At 39.8% G+C, this 19,462-nt stretch overlaps 1 non-coding gene across 1 annotated transcript; it reads right to left on the reverse strand.

Annotated features, from left to right (window-relative positions):
- Positions 1-7,642: 7,642 nt before the first annotated feature.
- LOC142451930 (U1 spliceosomal RNA) lies at positions 7,643-7,805 on the reverse strand. Its single transcript, XR_012785033.1, has one exon. It is a non-coding gene; the product is annotated as a U1 spliceosomal RNA (small nuclear RNA).
- Between the last annotated feature and the right edge of the window lie 11,657 nt (positions 7,806-19,462).

A 19,462-nucleotide genomic window follows, 5' to 3' on the forward strand; every position in this document is an offset into this window, starting at 1 on the left:
TACTAGCCAGTCTGCAGGAGAAAGCTGAAGCTTTCTGATTCTAGAAAGACTTACGTCTCAGAAATCCAAAAGGGGTAGTCTACTCTTTCCCATTGGGTCAGTATAGGAATAGCAACTCTAGGGCAGTGAATTGGTTTTATAAATAAAATCTTGGGATAATTTGTGTACTAAGGCAGTATTAAGGCCCTTCTGGCCATAATTCCATATGCAATGCATTGTGACTCTGGACTCCATGTCTATAGCTATAATCCCATTTAGGGGAAAGTTTCTGCTTTGTTAATAGAGAGGATTAAGGTGAGAGTAAATCTATAATTTGTAGAAGGTATAAATCATGTCAGGCATTTTGTTTCCTTGAGGTGTGGTCTGCTTACATACACTGGACATGTTGTCAGCAGGTGTGGACTTCTTACATACACTGGATATGTTGTCAGCAGGTGTGAACTGCTTACATACACTGGACATGTTGTCAGCAGGTGTGGACTGCTTACATACACTGGACATGTTGTCAGGAGAGACCAGTGTCCAGAAAAGGAGGTCATGTTTGGTCAAGCGGAGGGGCAGTGAAGGTGAAGAAGGCCTTAAAGGATGGATGACAGCATGGCTGCAGCAAGGACCTCAGGCAGAGGAACAAGTGTAAGGACCGTGCAGGACCATCCAGTGAGTTGACATCTAACAACATCAACACAGTCTGCTGAAAGACAAAAGTCATTTCTCTGTGCATGAGAGCAATACCAGGGCCCCCGGGGAGCGTGTATGAGCTCTGCCTATAGCGGTGGAGGCTGTGGCCAGATGTAGCAGAGACTGTGGTACAGAGACTGACCTAATGGGCTACATTCTACTCATCTGCCCCAGGACTCTGGAACTCAGTCTGATCTTCAGGCAGGCTTCCTGGTCCGTGGAGGCCAAGACCATGGGACCACATATCTGCGAGACTGAGAACCACAGAGATTTGACTGCTGGCTGAGAAGAGGTGCTGCTGTGGACCAAGGGCTGAATGAATCCTTACTGTTTACTGATCCTGACTTATGGTAACCAGTTAACTCCCATTAAAAAAAGAAAAAGAAAATCCCTAATCTTGAATATTGTCTGTGAGGTCTATCAAATCTTACATATAGTTTGAAGACTGATGTGGGAGGAAAATGGTTGGTGTTAGAACGGGGTAAAGAAGGACTCTATCTCTGACCCCTGTTTTGTGGCAACAGGGAAGCCAGAGGAGGTCCGATATGGTCACCCATGCTTTTGATACCAGTACAAGATAAAGCGAGCAAAAGAACAGGCCTTATGATACCAAAGGCTCTTTCCAGTTAAAAGAATACAGATATCACAAGAGTGAATTACATGAAATACAGGCACAGGTAATTCACAGTATATAATTATAAATGACAAGGGTTATTAAAACCGTTGAGCCACAGTTAAAACTGAAATAATAAAAATAATACAATATTAGCAGTGTTATAATTCATAAATAATCCTCTTTTATCCAGGTACAAGTTTTCTCAGAGCAACTTCTATTTACTGATCCAAATCAGCCCGAGTCTATATAAAAAAAGAACAATCCTATCTCAAATGTCTTCTTTCTACTAATTAAAGAAATCTATCATTTCCTCCCTATCTACTCTCTAGCTAACAAAGACCATTTCCTTCCATGGCTAAGCTCATTACTTTTTTTGAAGTCCCTTTATCATTTTATTCTTGTACCCCAGGATCCCAGAACATGTTTGAATATAGTACCCAGGTTACCAAATGCTATCCTAAGTTGAATGTGAGAACAGAGTAGATACATCCAGGAGTCAGAGGCAAAGGAGGCTGTGAAAGCCCTTAGGAAGTATAGGAAATGTCCTCCTGCTCCCAGAACAAGATGGCACTAGCTCCATGGTGGATGAAACCCTGATTCTGATGATGATTCCAGTCATGTTACGTCCCCTCCCAAAAGCAAAACACCTTTAAAAAAACTGTAATAATTTTGGAGGAGGTGCTGTTTCTACTTGTGGCTATTATCAGGTTCTGAGAGAGTGTTATCTGAATAGCCAAATGGCCATTAAAAAAACCAACAACATCTCACTGGAAAATCGTGGCCATTTTCCCAGTGTTAATGCTTCTCGTTCCATTCCTACATTTGCATTCAGTTAAGTAAATATCCTATCTTCTTCTTGATTTTGTATTTTAGGTATTATAGCAGAGAATTTGTATGATTAAAGGAAACTGGGTTGACATTCCAAAGACCAGCAAACAGCATTTGTAGTTAAATCAATTTGAATGGAAGAGTCTTTGCCAAATATTCTTAGAAAAATTACACAATCAGGAAATTTATTATTTGAGTAGAAGCAAAAATATACTGTCAGCAAGATGAAAATCCTCACAGACATTTTGTGTGTGTGTGCAGTCTGCACTAAGAATCAGAGCCACAGCCTTGACCTCAATGTGCTTTGGGTTCCTTTTCTAGCTGTAGGCCAATGCTGCTGGACCTAAGGAAAATAACAGGCCCTGCTCTGTCGCCACGGAGCAGGAATGGAGATGACAGTCCCTAATCCCTCATACCCATACAGACAGGCTTTAGTTACACTGAGCGTTTGGCAAAAAAAGGTCATTTGTTTATAAGAAGATTTTCATGTCATCCAGAGAGTAGGCTTCACTCAATGCAAGACGTTGATGTTCATATTTCTAGGCACCATATGAGATTTCACAGCCACCAAGAAGATTCGTGTCCACCGTCTCGGAGCCCAGTTTGTCACTGGTAGAAATTAATGCTGTCCCTACCTCAATAACCACCAGTGATGGGGATCTCATTTCCACATGGAGATCCGTCCATACTACCAATCCAAATTAGACACTACCCTTTAGAAGGATCACGGATATAGGCTGTGTTGGGCCAAATTTCCTATAAATCAGATTCTGTAATAGATTTTCCTATGCAGGCATTTTAAAGGAGTTTTTTGAAGAACACATTGCAAATTAATAAAGAAAACAAGGTTAGATCGCAGAGGAAGCTGAACCACGATGCAGTTATATCATGGGCCCGGGTTGAACTATTCGGAACTGAATTGAGAAAAGAGTGTCAAGCGTTTGCATGCCATAGTCAATAGGGATTCCCTTGTCCCCCAAGGAGGAGAATTAAATTGGGCAAAGTAGCTCTATGGGTGGGAGGAATTTCTGGAGTGGGATTTAGGATGGACCCATTTTGTCAACACTCTCGGGTACTTACTTGGGCATCAGATCCTCTGAACTAACGAGGATAAGGGCAGCTCAACCAAGCATTCATCCACTAATTAGTTTGCATTTAAATTAGTGTGAGCAGGCATCTTAGAATAACTAAAGTCCTCATACACCACAGCTTTGTCTTTTAACACTTGTATAATATTTGATTCATGGCAATTCATTATATACTTACTAATTACTATGTCGGGTGAATCAAATGCTAGATTTACTTTAGCAATTCATTTCCATAAAAGTGAAAGAAATGATGATGAAGGACTTAATTTTGTATGAAAATGAAGAAAATTAATTTTTTCTCATAACAGAAATTGCATTATATTTTCTAATGTTTACTGTTCAAAGATGTACCAACCTGAAATTTACTATACATATACCTTTTCTGATGTCTTTGTTAACATTATTTTAAATGTTAATGAATGATTCAAATCTAACAATGCCTAACAATCTTACTGAAAATACATGTTAGGTATCATTCTATGCTGAATATTGTCAATTAAAAAGTGATTCTGAATGGACTTCCCCCCTCCCATCAGGGGTCATTTAGCCATGTTCAGATAGTCTGGGACTGTTAAAACTGCAGAGGGGCAGTGGGTGGTGACTTCTGGTAGAGAGCCAGGTTAGAGAGCTGCCATTGCAATGGCAGGACACCCTGGCCCATCAGTGAAGAATGATCGTGCCAAACAAGTCTATGATCTTAGCATTAAGAAGCAGCATAATAACCCCCCTCAGTAGATATAGTATCCCTAATTTCTTGGCCAATGAGAGAGAAGAACAGAGGATGTACCGATGCAAAGCAAAAGGCCTGGACTCTGGCACTAGTAAAATCGAAGGTGTTTTTGTTTCTTAACTCATAACTAAAAGCTGTGTGACTTTATGCAAGCTAAGTATATATAAATTTATATATTATATTATTTATAAATATATATTTTATATAATATATATATATATATATATATATATAATTTCGGCACTTTGATTAAAGTAGGCATTCTGTGATCAGAAATATCTAGTTAGGGGCCAGGTTTGCTAGGGTTGTTACACTTCATATATTTACTTGGAAAAAATAGTTACTTTTGCTAGATTTTGTAATCAATGTAAAATGGGTTCAAATAAATTACTAATAAACTAAATAGAATAGATGCTTTATGTATATATAGAAAGTATGTGCATGTCTTCCATAATGATAGACACACACTCTCAAATCCAAAGATTTGGGATCCTCCACTCTTCTATTACCTTTAATAGAATTGCAGTGTAAGTAAGTGGCATTATTTCTGAGTCTTTCCATTTCTAATAGAGCATGGAGAGCTATTTGTTGCATTTTTTTCACTACTCCAACTTGCCACTAATCTACATGTAAATTAAACGACTAAAACCCAAGATTATGCCAACTATTAGCCCCAAATTACACATACACTTAACTACTTCATTGAGATTCATATCACAATCAGTAGTTTAACATTAACAACTTATCTACATTGACACTAGATCTGCCATAATGCGGTGCTAAACTATTTTCAGACTATTAAATATTTCTACGGTTATCCCAACTGAGAAATTAGGTTATGTGCCGTTACTTTTGACAGTTCACATATATCGAGTGTTTCCCAAAAAGTGAAAGTTGGACAATGACTAAAGATGACAACGGAAGACTTGGTGCTTTGAATTGTACTGGAAAGACACTGGAAAGCTGTGTACTGCCAACACCAACAGAGCAATGCATTGTAAGGCTGGCACAGGACCAGGCAGTATTTCATTGTGTTCTCCATCATCTCTGGAAGTCAAAGCCAACTTCATGGCACCTCACCACTACAACAAGAGCCAAAGGAGCAAACAAATCTATCTTGTAAGAAGTAAAACCAGAATACTTTGTCTCGTGTAGTTTGAAAAAATATCTGAAAAGATCAGTTCCTGGAAAAGGACATCACACTTAAAAAGGTGAAAGTCAGCAGAAAACAAGACCCTCAGGGAGATGAACTCATACGGTGGGTGCACAATAGGCTCCAGCATAACCGTTGTGAAGCTGGCACAGGACCAACAGCGCTTCATTCTGAGGTCCCTAGAGCCACTATGGGCCAGAGCCAACTTGATGACCTCTAACAAAACTCAATAAGCCACCTTTAAATATTGGGTAGGATAAGATGATATTGCATTATATATGATATGATTTGTTTGAGATGGCATGGCATGACAGCATAGCAAATTAGATCATATATACTGATAATATATAAAATAATCACAATCAGTAATACCATGTGCACATTACATAGTAGTCACATATAAAATATCATCCAGAGCCATGTTGGCAATATCATTTTTTGAGAATAAAAGAGTGCTGCAGGAGGTTTTATATTGACTAAAGTAGAAGGGAAACAGCATGCATTTGCAACAAGTTGTGTGCACTCAAAAGGACCTTTTTTTATTAGTTGGGTTTTCACACATATATCATATCCTTCCATAGTTCAATAACCTCTAGTAGAGTTGTACAATTGATACCACAATCAGTTTCCAAACATTCTTTTTCTACCTGGGTTACGAAAGGAGCTTTTTATGGTGTATGAACCACATGTAAGATCTCTTTTCTGGGCATTTGAGGCCCACAAGTTCCCTTCCACATTAATCTTTCTTGTCAGCTAGTGTGGATACGATTCCTGAGAAAGACAGCAGAGTTCAGCTTGGCGTATTTATTGTTGCCTGGAGCTTTTGAGAACAGAGCTTGTGGGATAGAATCTTTTGCTAGAAAAAAAAAAGTAGTAAAGGTTGACTACTTTCATCCTCCCATCCAATGCTCCCGGGCTTTGGTGGTATGTAAATCACCGTTCTATCAAATAAAAATGTCGCTAGGAAAGAATGGTAAGTAACAAAATTATCTACATCGTGAGAGATTCTTATATTTGGAAAAAACTGAAAACTGTATATGTTGTGAAATATCACAAAAGGCTTTTCTGAGGTCTCAAACCATAAATGAAGTAACGGGCTAGAATGTAAGGCAATTCATCATTGATTCTCTTATTTGAATAAAATTTTAAAAGCAATTGCCTGAATTACAAACCATACTACCGATGTTTAATTCACAGACAAGTTACCAATTGACCCTTGTGTAAACAGCAAAGCTAACATGAAGTCAAGTAAATATCGGTAAGTCATTTTCCACTTCTGCGGACACCTTGTTAGTACAGCTCTGCCCTGTGGGTTTCTGAGACTGTGACTCTTTATGATAGTAGAAAGCCTTGCATTCCTCCTGTAAATATATAATTTAAATGTGTGTTGCTAAGCACCACCAGTCAGTTGCGACTTTTCCTGACCTTACGTGCAACGGAACAAAATAGCACCCCGGTCAGCAGCATCTTCACCACCATTGTGAAGTTTGAGTCCATGGTTGCAGCCATGTGTCGATGCGTCTTGTTGAAGGACTTTCTTTTTTTTGTGTGTGGCCATTCTGCTTTACCAAGCACGGCATTCTCTGGCAGGGACCAGTTTCTCCAGACAGTTGTTTAAATTAAGTCAGACGATGTCTCTCCTTCTAAAGAGCTTTCTCACTCGGCTTTTTCTCTGACCGATTTGTTTCAGTTTGTTCTTATGGAAGTCCCAGGTACGTTCGATATTCTTCTACAGCACCATAATCCAAATACAGGTATTCTGCTTTTGTTTGCCTTATTCCTTGTCCACAGTTCACATGCGAATGAGGTGGCTGAAAATACGCAGTCACCTCAGTCATGGTGCACCCTAATCCTCACGGTGGTATCCTCGCCCTTGAACACTTTAAAGAGATCTTGTGTAGCAGATGTGCCAGTCACTTGACCTTTTGACTGCTTCTTCCATGAGCATTCATGGTGGATCCAAGCAAGACAAAATCCTTGACCAAACAATCTCTTCTCCATTTCTCATGAAGCTGTCTATTGGTGCAGTTGTGTGGATTTTGGTTGTCTTCACATTGAGCTATGATCCATCCTGATGGCTGCCATCCTGGAATCTCATCAGCATGTGCTTTGAAGCCTTTTCAGTTTCACTCCACTAGGTGTTGGAACGGAACAAGGGAAGACTGCATGTTTTTAAGTCTGAAGCAGTGTGACCCAGTGGAAATAAAAGTCAAAGCTGAACTGCATCGTTGAGTTGATTCCAACTTGTAGCCATTCTCTAGGGCACAGTGCAAGGGCCCCGTGTGTTTCTGAGACATGATTTCCTGGTGCAAAAGGCGTCTTCTTTTCCCTTGGGTACACCTGGCACTTTCAAATCACGGACGGGTGAACCCACTATGGCGCCCCAACTCCTTCACCTGGGTTCCTGGTGCAAATAGAAAGGCTGCATAGCTCTGGTTGCCCTGCCCCTGGCTAATTAGTAACACTACCACAGGGTCAGCAGTTTGAAACCACCAGTCACCCCAGAGAAGAAAGATGAGGCTATTGTGATCATCTTTCCCACCCACCCCCAGGTGAGAGCATGAACGCAGTCCCCCACTACCACAAACTATGCAGTCGAGTTTCTCACATTTGGGGAAATCACAGGGGTCAGCACTTCCGCAGTACGATGGATGAGCCTTGCCCTGGGAAAGCCACCTTCCTGATCATGGTGTCTCTCTGCCAGGTAAGTATGTGAACATCTTTTTTAACAAGTGACTCCCACAACAGTTTCAGCCCTGTAGTTCATATGACATGATATTCACAGCCAATGATGGATCCCTCCTGCTTACATGTCTGAAACTGAGTTTAGTCAGTTGAAAGCCATAAAATTTGGTTGGTTATTTTTTAAAGTAGATCACCAGATTTTTTCCCTAGTTTTTATGAATAGGGGAGACTCATTTCAACCTATCATAGACGGGTACATTGAGAGATGAAAATGTGATGGCAGAGCTCCAGCCTCATAGTAACAGAAAATAACACAATAGGAAAAACCAGTGGTTGTGGAACATTACATATACTTAAGATCAAAGGGGCATTTATATTAGAGAGAAAAGTGGGACAAACTTCCCAACTTTTTGGTCAATATTGAACAATTGATTTGAATTCCCAGATAATGTAATATGATAAGCAAAAGACTTGAGACAATGCTGCCCCTTATTTTCTGATATTCTACTAATCAACATATCATGGAAAAATAATTATTTAATAGGATCTAAAATAATTAAAGAAGTAATTCAGTCAAGTGTTAGATGTGAGTGCATCAACCGAAATCAGAGTATCATCTACATTCTAGTATTCTGATATCATGTGAAACTACTAGAGAATAATTTCACCTGCCCTGTACAAGAACTGGAGTTTCTCCTAACACTCCAGCACTACTCCCATGAATAGAGCAGTGGAAGAGTGTTTTTTGTTGCTGTTAAGGGCTAATGATTTGGTTCTGCTGCATAGCTACCCTATGCACAACAGAATAAAACATTGCTCAAGAAAGAAGGATCAGGAGTGTAGTGTAGTCAATAGATTAAGGACTTTATGCGTTGAACCTAGTAATCTAACAGACTATGTTTTATGACACCAGAGATGACTAGAGACAGCACAAACCCAACAAAGACTCTGAGCAGCGGCAGCAGCAGCGGCAGACTCAGAGCCTAGGACAGAATCCTGGGGTTCCCAGTCCATGCAGCCAGAAGCCAGAGTGTTTTCAGACAAGAAGCTTGATTATGGGGTAAGATTCCTTCTAAACATTGTTCTGGGTAGCTAGGTTCTCTGACTTATGGAGCTAGAGCTGAGGATTTGGGTACTGAAGTGCGTTTCAGAGTGGCATGACTTTTAGCTGTTCATTGGCAGGACTTAAAGGACTTTGGAACATTGCCAAAACTGGGCAAAGGACAAGGAGCCATTTGGATGAGAGACTGAGGACCACAGAAACATATACGTGGGGGCATAACTGAAAAGAGCCTGTCCCGACTAACGTATTGCATCATGAATATTGCTGATCTTAAAATGTAACCAGTTAACTTTCCACAATAAATTCAATAATCTGGAGTACTGTCTGTGAGGTCTGTGTGGCCATTGCAATGAATTACTAAGCCCTGTTGAGGAGTAGAAATTACTGTGGAAGAGCCATTTGATATCAGAATTGGCCAAGAAGGTTGGAGGGCAAAGGTATGTCTGACCTCCATGTCATAGGAATAGATCTTGGGCAGATATTGCATTTGATTCTCCTTGCTGATTTAGAAGTCAGAGGAAGTCAGATGCTACCTCCATGCCATTATTACACACCCATAATGTTTTCACTAGCTACCCTCCCAGTAGCACATTACCTGATCTTTCTCCTCAGTCTGCCTTAGACTGGAAGCTTCAACAAAACCAATCCACTGTGGGGATCAACTGGTTCTGGAAAGGCTAGCAGCAGAGCTTCCAGCATCAAACAACAGCAAGCTGCCACAGGACTACAGACTAATGAATGGATGGTAGTCATTGGGCTTAGTTGTTATTAGGTACTACCTACTTGGTTCTGACCAATAGTGACCCTATGCACAACAGAAGGAAACACTGCCTGGCCCTACACCAGCCTCACAATTGTTCCCACACTCGAACCCATTGTTGCAACCTCTGTGTCAACCCATCTCATTGAGGGCCTTCCTTCTTTGTCACTGCCCCTCTTCTTTACTAAGAATGATGTCCTTCTCCAGGGACTAGTCTCCCCTGACAACATACCCAAAGTGTGTGGGATGAAGTCTTGCCATTGTTGCTTCTACGGAACATTTTGGCTGTTCTTCCCAGACAGATTGGTCTGTTCTTTTAGCTGCCCATGGTACTTCCAATACTCTTCACCAGCACCAGAATTCAAATGCATCGAATCTTCTTTGGTCTTCCTTATTCAATGGAAAATAGCATGGCTTAGGCAGGTGCACCTTAGTCTTCAAAATAACACCTTTGCTTTTCAAAACTCTATGGAGGTCTTGTGTAGCAGATGTACCCAATGCAATGCATCTATTTTATCTATTGAATGATGCTTCCATGATCATTGATTGAGGATTCAATAAGACAAAATTCTTGACAACTGCAAACTTCTTTCCGTTTATCATGATGTTACGGATTTGTCCTTGTGTAAAGATTTTGGCCTTCTTTCCATTGAGCTATAATCCACACTGAAGCACGCAATCCGTAATCTTCATCAACTATTGCCTCCCGTTCTCCTCACTTTCAGCAAGCAAGGTTGTGTCAGCTGTATATTATAGGTTGTTAATAAGCCTGCTAATAAATCTACAATCTCAATGCCACATTATTTTTCATAAAATCCAGCTTCTCATGATTTTCTCAGCATGAAGATGGAATAATATATTGAGAATCCCGTTTCACACCTTTCCAGATTTTAACCCATGCAGCATCACCTTGTTCTATTTACACAACTGCCTCTTGACCCATATACACGTTACACATGAGCACAATGAAGTGTTCTGATATTTCCATTCTTCTGAAGGCTTATTGATGTCTGTTTTGTCTCCCAGTCTCTTCCATTTATAGTTATTGTTAACCTTCTTTGTGTATAAGTACTTTTAGATGTCTTGTTACTGTTGTCAGTTATTGAGTAGATTCAAACCCATAGCAGTCTTATAAGACAGAGTAGAACTGCCCAACAGAGTTTTCTAGGCTGTAACCTTTTGGGAAGTAGATGGCCAGGCCTGTTCTCCCTTGGAGCCACTGGTGAATTTGAACTGCCGAGTGTTTGGTGAGCAGCCAAGCACTTAGCCATTGTTCCACCAAGATGCCTTTGACTTGGATTTAGTAACATCTATTTATTTGACTTTTAAGTCACTTCTAGGTAAAGTTATTGCTAGCCATGTTTACAGTGGCGTTCTAAAATACTCCTAGTGCCTAACATCCTAACATAGTGATTTATTTTCATGGGTACAACACATTGATTCACGAAGGTACATGCCAGAGGTAATATTTCAATGTAGCGATGTCCTATAGCTCCAAGCATCAGAAATATTTAGGTAGTAGAGGAGAAATAAAGTTTGAAATCTACAGAACCTATTGAGAAGTAGTCTTTGAAAAATTATTTCAATCATAATACAAAAATAATAATTCCTAATTAAATCAGAAGTCCTCTCCTGCCAGGAATAGGCTCACTAAAGCAGCAAGTACAATTATTTATGCACCTTTCTTTTTAAAATGAAATTTGAAGAAAATGAGATTTATCGGGGTTAATGCTTTTGTGTAGACTTTTAACAGCAATACAAATCCTGAGCACACCTGATGTGAAATCTCATGTTTTATGTATTGGTATCAGTGCTTAGCATAGCTAACACATTTTGTTCTGATGAAGTCTAGCAGTTTCCGACAAAACTGTGTGTAAAATTTGCAACTATACAGCAACAAAGCTTAAATAAACAAAATTTTTAGGGACAAAACTCTTCCAGATGTTTGTTGATAAATCAATATATGTACTGTAAGAATAATCTGATTCTAAAATTGAGTACTTGAGTGTAACATAAAAGTAATTTAACATGGACTTAAAGTGCTCTTGGGACAACCTTAATGTAAGATCAAATCTGTAACAGTTTTTAGAAGTATTGATCTTGCCAAACTCTAAATATAACAGAAAGATGTAATGCAAGTAAAAATCAAACATGTCTACTGGAGACAAAAACAAAATAAACAGCATGCTTTCTGGGCTGAGTTAGAGTTGTAATTTATACCTTGGATCAACATAAAAAATGTTTTTTTTAATACCTGTAGTCTAAATTCCATTTACCTAGCTTACCAGCATAGGTGATTCATATTTTTAACTGATTGCGTGGTTTTTATCTAATCCTTTTTAAAATCTTCAAACTAAAAATGTAATGTGTAGGAATGCCATGTCATCATTTAATTTTGTATAGGATGGGTCCCAGAGCAGAAGCCTAGATTGTGCCGATTCTGAATCTTTAGGCATACTGGAGCATGTTTAAATAGCCATAAGTAATTTCATTGGCAAAGAGTTTACTTGCATATGAGCTGGTGGAACCTGAAGTAAATGTGTTAGGACTTAGGGAAAGGACCATCCTCTTCAATACAGGTATGAATATTGCAAATGCCTATTTTGAAAATAAATTCCAGCATTAAAAAGCTTATTTTTCTTCATGTCACTGTAGGTTACATAACAAGGATGGAGTCCACACAGTAGTTTGGGCTAGCAAGGAGAAAGCAAAGCAATAAAGACCATACACTCTGTACTGTGCAATAATTTCTTGCCTGGTGAACATCCTCTCTAATTACAGAAACAATGTTCCTCTTTTAGAGGGATTACCACTTCCTCCAGTCCATCCTCCAGGAAAGAAAAGGGGGGATCTTCCAATTGGGACACCCAAGCCATTAGACACGGGATGTGCACATGGCTATTGTACAGCCAATCGCATTTTCCTGTAGGTTTGTGTTTATTGGAATTAAAAAAAAAGGCATAGAAACCAATATGGAGGAAAGCAGAGCTGAGATATGATTTTTTTAGTGGATTGCCATGATATAATTTGAAACCATGATACCAGTAATCTTTGACTTCCAAGTTGTAAAAGCCAGCTACACAGAGAGAGAAATACAAATATACATGTTTGTGTCCAGCCATTTGATTTGCTTAATATTTAGAAGAGCTTCATATGTTTTCTCCATAGCTTTCTCACTCCGTACTTTCGCTTCCATCACTTTTACCGTGGGTCTCTGTTTCTTAATAAGGCAACCTGCTTGAATCTGCCACGTACACGGCTAGTGAACATGGAACCATCCTAGACCCTGCCGACATGTTGTTTTGGTTTGGAAACCCTCATGAAAACGTTGACAGACACCACTTCTCTCCCACTTTGTCATACTGTGGTGGTGTGTGTGTTGCTGTGATGATGGAATCTAGGTCACTAGTATTTCAAATACCAGCAGGGTCAACTGAAGGGAACAGGTTTGGTAGAGCTAGCAGATTAAAAGCTGTAAAGCACCAATGAAACACACAATATTCCTCTGGTTCCTGGAGGCTTCCTCACCCCCCACTACCATGACCCATCTACGGTCTTTCACTGCGGCCTAGAACACAACATGTGCACAGCTACAGATAAGACATAAGAGCTCACAACACATGGAATCCAGAAACAGGAATGGGAGTAGCGATACCAGGAGGGTAGGGGAAAGTGGGATGTGGAGCGGAGGAAGGAGGAACCAATTGCCATGATGGACACACAACAGCACGCCCCATCCCCAAGGGGATGAAAACAGAAACTGTGGAGGAAGGGAGATAGCAGTCTGTGTAAGATATGCAAATAAGAGTAATTTATGATCTATTAAGGGGTCACGAGGATGGGAGAAGGGAGAGGAGGGAGCGAAAAGAGGAGCTGACACAAAGACCTCAATAGAAAGAAAATGTCTAGAAAATAATGATGGCAACATATGTGCAAATGTGCCTGTTACAATTGATGTATGGATTGTTATAAGAGCTGTAAGAGCCCTCAATAAAATGATTACAAGAAAAAAAAAGGTTAAGGTAGTGTGGTGGTTATTTGTTGGGCTGCGATCCCCATGGTAGGTAGTTTGAAACCACCAGCAGCTCCTTGGGAGAAGGGCTGGGCTTTCTGCTCCCATCACCAGTTAGTCTCAGAAACCCAGAGGGGGTCTCTATGAGTCACCATTGACTTGATAGTAGTGAATTAGGCTGTCCAATCCTGAAAAATTAGCAACTGAGAACCTTATAGAGAGCATGGAAACATTCTCAGCAATGAAACGCTCCCAAAGAAAAGCAGAATACGGTCAGAGGTAGCACCTCAGGGGAGAGGCACTCAAAATCGGACTGAGGAGGAGCTGCCTTCTCAAACCCAAGTTGACCATAAGGAGGTAGACGGAAGAAAGCTTTCAGGACCTACGTTTGTTGGTGGGGCACCACTCATAATGAAACGAAACCCTGCAAAATCCATTAATAATCAGAACTTGAAGTATATGAAGTATGAATCTAAGAAGACTGGAAGTTGTCACAGGGCCGCTATGAGTCTGAACTGGCTCCGTCACCGAACAACAAGAATCCGAGAACTTGAGGTCTTCTAGCACAGAACCCCCAATGTGGGCTGGGTACAGAACCCGTGGATTTTAGTGCTTCACCAGCCTCCTTGGAAGAAAGTCAAGCAACTCTGTTACCAGGAGGTCAGGACAGCCGGTTTTGTTAGAGGCTGTTTTGGAGGACAGCATACAATGCTAGGGAAGGAGCTGGGCCATCTAAACTTTTTAATGTTGAAATAATTATAGATTCACTCAACATTGAAAAAGTCCCTTAGAGAAGTTCCTTGTCCAGGTCACCCAGTGGCAACATAAATGCAGTACATTATCAAGACCAAGAAACTGACAAGTATCCAAATTGTAGACTTTACTCAGGTGTTACCATATTTCATATGCACTCATTCATCTTATTTGTGTGTGCAGGTCTGTGACATTTTGTTACACACAGAGATTTATATCATCATTATTATGAAGACATAGAGCTCTTCCATCGCTACAAATCAAGTACCTCCTGATGGTTCCTCATACTTTCTTCCTTCCTTTTTCCCAACCACTAACAACACATGGATTTGTTTCCTTCCCACACTGTGTCACTTGGAGAACAATTAAATACATAGACTTTAAAATTAGGGTACCTTTTATATGGGCTATCCTTTTTAATAAAGCCATTCTAGATTTTATACCTGTTTTTCTTAAACCATTTTAAGAAAATGTTTCCTCATTCAGTGCGACTGAGCTTCCCAGCTAGGTTCTTTAATGCGTTTCAATAGCCTCACAAGGAATGGAATTCTACGCTGACACAGAACATGGGACCACTAGGACCTGCCTCAGTCTGGCTCTCCTTTGCTCCCTCTTCGGTGAGTAGCCCTCTCTTATAACCAACCACTGTCCGGAGGCCCTTCAGGAAACTGGTGGGCCATTCAGAAGATTGAATATGTCATCTTTCAAACTTCAATTGTTGTTTCTATGGGAAAATATGATTTATACATTTTATAATAGATACCTGTAGCAAGAAGCAAGAGAAAATCTGAATGTCCCAATGTCCATTAAAGGAAATAAATTCACAGATAAAATATCTTCCCATCAAGAAAATCTCCTGTTAATTCATATCGCTTTGTGAGATAAGTGAATTAATCTCATGTTGAGAAAAAGAGATAGAGAGAGTCGCCCCCCCCCCCGCCCCCCAAGCACTGGTGTAATGAGTTCCTTCATTTCCTTCTTGCCTTTAGTCTGTGGGAAAACAGTTTGAGAGACTTTTTCTGCATGATTAAGGAGTTAGCTTTGCCATAGTTTTCTATCAGAGTTTGTTTATTTTGTAGGTTGATGGACATTTTCCTTGATCAACTAGAAACAATTTGAATTTGATGTTTTCTGCTGGCTGCCTGCCCTGTGATTCCTATGTGCTTTGCAGGAATTGGTCAATCTGTTAATACATGTGAAGCAGCTGTGGCCAGTTCGTGGCAGAAGCATGCCTTGAACTTGAGGAAGAATTGCCTGATACATATAGCCGCCCCCCACGGAGGTTCAGAGGCAGAAGCAGAAGGAAGAAAGGGGAGATGAAGCTAAGAGAGGAGAAGCAAGAGGTTTCCTAAAAGAGTTGGCACATGGGCCAAGGAATAAAATCCTGGAGTCAACGACAGGCCTGGAAGGGGCCTTTCAGCAGAGTTGGTGGCAACAGGTCCAGGAAGGAAGCTGAGGCAGTCCGTGGTGATAGCAGGAAGGCTACCGCAGAAAGGACAATCTTCAGGGACAAGAGAAAGCCTGTCCTGAAGGGTATTCAGGAAGGTGTCCTCAAGAGATCAAGAGGAGACTATCATCACGAGCTAAGAGGAAGCCTGCTGGAAGGGGACAGAGGAGATCTGCATGGCTGACCATCCGCCCTTCCAGTCTTTTAAAGATCTTTTTTATAATGGTGAAGTTTAGTATGATTACTTTAGTTCCTTTAATATTATGTTTTAATCTATTATGTCTTTGTAAAAACTAGTTTATAACATAATGTGATGGTTAGGTTTTTTTTCAACTTGGTTACACATATAGGAATATATAGGAGGCCTGGTGGTGTGGTGGTTATGCATTAGGCTGTGATTCACATGGTCAGCAGTTCAAAACCACCACAGTTCTGTGGGAGAAAGACTGGGCTGTTTGCTCCCATAAGCAGTTAAAAGTCTCAGAAAACTGTGGGGGGTCACTATGAGTCAGCAGTGACCCATAGCTGTCAGTGATTAATAAGAAGATATGGGCAGAATCCAATCTTATCAACCTTATGAGTCCCTAGGGATGTGTGTTTCTCTCTCTCTGGCTGCTCCTCTTCCTACTGCTTGATTGGATACTGTGTCCGGCTTCTGGGGCTAGCAGCCTATTTGACCTGCCAACCCTGGGAGCTGTTGGTACCCCTCTCTGTTCTTGCTGACCGTGAATTCAGAAGATTTTACATCCACTAGCCTGTGATCTCCCAGCTTCCAACTTTGCCTTGCTGCTTCATGGGCCAGAAGGTGCATGAGTCTGGAGAGGCATCCAGCTAATATCTGACCCATGGACTAGAGTTTGACTAGGTATAATATAAATTTCTTTATTGATATAAAATGCTCTCATATAACTTATTAGCATTAATTTTGTTTCTCTAGAAAACTCAACCTTAAATGAGTAGCTTTAATTAAATTTTCAGATGATCAGTTAAATCAATTCTGGCAAACAAATGCATTGACTTACACTTCTGTCTAAATGAGTAAGACTATTTCGAAGAGTAGCCTTGTTGGCAAAGAGGGTTACACATTAAGCTACTCATCACAACATTAGTAGTTCACGCTCATCAGCTGATCCCAAGGGGAAAGATGAGGAATCTATCCAGTAAAGCTTTAAAGTCAAAGAAATGTACCAAGGCAGTTAGTTCCACTCTGTCCTATTGGGTTGCAACAAGTTAAAATGAAGCCTATGGCAGCGAATATGTGTCACCTAGGTTGGAATTGTATTACGTTTATAGATTGTGTTAGTAGTATTGACATTTCCACAAATTTACTTATTTTCATCCATGAGCATGGATCATTCTTCCATTTATACATGACTCTATTGGTTTCTTATATTAGTATTTTGTTGTTTCTGCCTTCTTAACAGAAATATACATTAGATTGTTGGATATCTTATACAATTTTATTGTCAATTGCCTGAATGTCCAATTTTCCTATTATTCAAGAGGACAATACCACTAAATACACTCTTTTAGTTTGTATTAATTCCTAATGCTATCTTTTGTTATCTCTGGCTAATCCTTTGATATATTTTCCATAGAGTGTATCATATATCAAGATATTATTAATATTTCTACACAGAAGTAGAAAAGTAACCCAATCATTAATGGAATTATTTTACAAGTTGATCGCTTGGCAGTTTATACATCTGAATATGGCCTGACTAGATCAAGTTCAGATGGATTCAAGTATATATGAAACATAAAAACACACAAATAGCAGAAGACAATATAGATGATCATACCTCCTAAAAATAAGATGCTTCTGTGCATCACAGACTCCATCAAAAGACTAAAAGGGGAACCCACTACCTAGGATTTTTTTGGCAAAAATTCCTTGGGACAAAGATATCATATCTAAAAATCTATAGAAAACTGCAACATTTCAACAGGAAAAAGGCAAACAATTCCATTAAAAATAGGCAGAGGACAGGGGCAGACAATTCACGACAGAAGACATCCAAGTGGCCAACAAGCATATGAAGAAATTCTCAAGTTCATTAGCCATTTAAGAGATGAAATCAAGAGAACTATGAGATATCACCTCAAACCTGTATTGATAACAAAATTAATAATAATAATAACAGAAAAATTTTAAATGCTGGAAAAGTCAGGGGGAATTGGAACTCATAACTTCTGATTGGATTGCAAATTGGTATAACTACTATAGAAAGTTGATATGGTTGCTTCCATAAGCAAATTGGAATGGAAATATCATATGACCTGGGAGTCCTAGTTATACTAAATATATACCCTAAAGAAATGACAGCAGAAGCACCGACAGACATGTGAACACTCATGTTAATTGCAGCACTATTCACAGTAGAAAGATGGACATAATATCAATGCCCATCAGGGAAAGAATGCATAAATAAACTTTGGTATGAACACGCAATGGAACACTCCCATTGCCAAAAAATAATGATGAGACAGTGAACCACCTCAGGACATGAATGGATTGGGATGCCATTATGCTGATAGCAATGAGTCAACCACAAAGGGACAGATATTGCATGAGACCATTGTTGTAGAAGCAAGGGGAATGAGGCAGACCATGAAAACTCTCCCTCCTCATAATGTCCCTCTCTCTTACGAGATGATAGCTTACCTTTCAAATCGCCTCACTTGAGCTCCCCATCCAAAACCTTGCTAGCAATTTCAGGCTTCAGATGAGCTATCCTCTCCGTTTTCTAAGCTCTATGGTCTCTTTTCTCTCGTTCATTGAGTAACAATTTAAGGAAGCCAAGTCTCGTTTTTTGTGTGTATTCATATTTACTCATCTTATTCTGTATTTAAAGAGCTGAAAATGAAGTCCAGCTACTGGTTCCACCATTGCACTGGAAGCAAAAGCGTCTGTGGCCCGGACAATGCTGATAGTCTTAACAATTATGTTTAATGAGTTCAAAATAGACCTCAATGGTTACGTTGGATTCATTCAATACAAAAATAATAATATGGATTGTTTACTTACTTTAGTAGAGTTGTAAATAGTCCCTATCAGGGGATTTCGGGATAGTAACTCAATCCATCCTTGGTAGATGTTCTCTTTCTCTGAAGGAGAGTACTGATGAAGAGTTATAGGACTTCTGTACAACTCTTCATCCTGTCAATGCTCCTGGCCAAGAAAGAAACCAAAGGGATGAAAACTAAGTGGATAAATTCACTCTCTCAAAGGAATTTTTCTGTGATCAGAAGGTATAACTATAAATGGAGGAGGAATAGAGGAGGACTTACTTGATGTTCATGAGTTTATGGGTTTCACAGGTATCCTTGCAAAAGTGAATATCAGTATTCTTTCAGAACTAAGTTAAAGGAAACTTCCAAGGAGACATATGTGTGTACTGATCCATTAATCTGGAATATATACTCTAGGACTGGGGTTCTCAACCTGTGGGTCGCGACCTAGTGGCTGTAATAATGGGCTCAAACAACAATTGTGAGGATGGCCCAGGACCAGGAAGTGGTTTGTTAAAGCGTCATGGCATTAGAGAGATTGAGAATCACTGCTCCAGGGATTATTTGAAGCAATACAACAGGGTGAATAAATAGGTTAGCACCTTTACCCTAGTTCAACTTAATGGTGTCAGTTTTT

Source organism: Tenrec ecaudatus, chromosome 6 (assembly GCF_050624435.1).
Source record: "Tenrec ecaudatus isolate mTenEca1 chromosome 6, mTenEca1.hap1, whole genome shotgun sequence".
Lineage (NCBI taxonomy): Eukaryota > Metazoa > Chordata > Mammalia > Afrosoricida > Tenrecidae > Tenrec > Tenrec ecaudatus.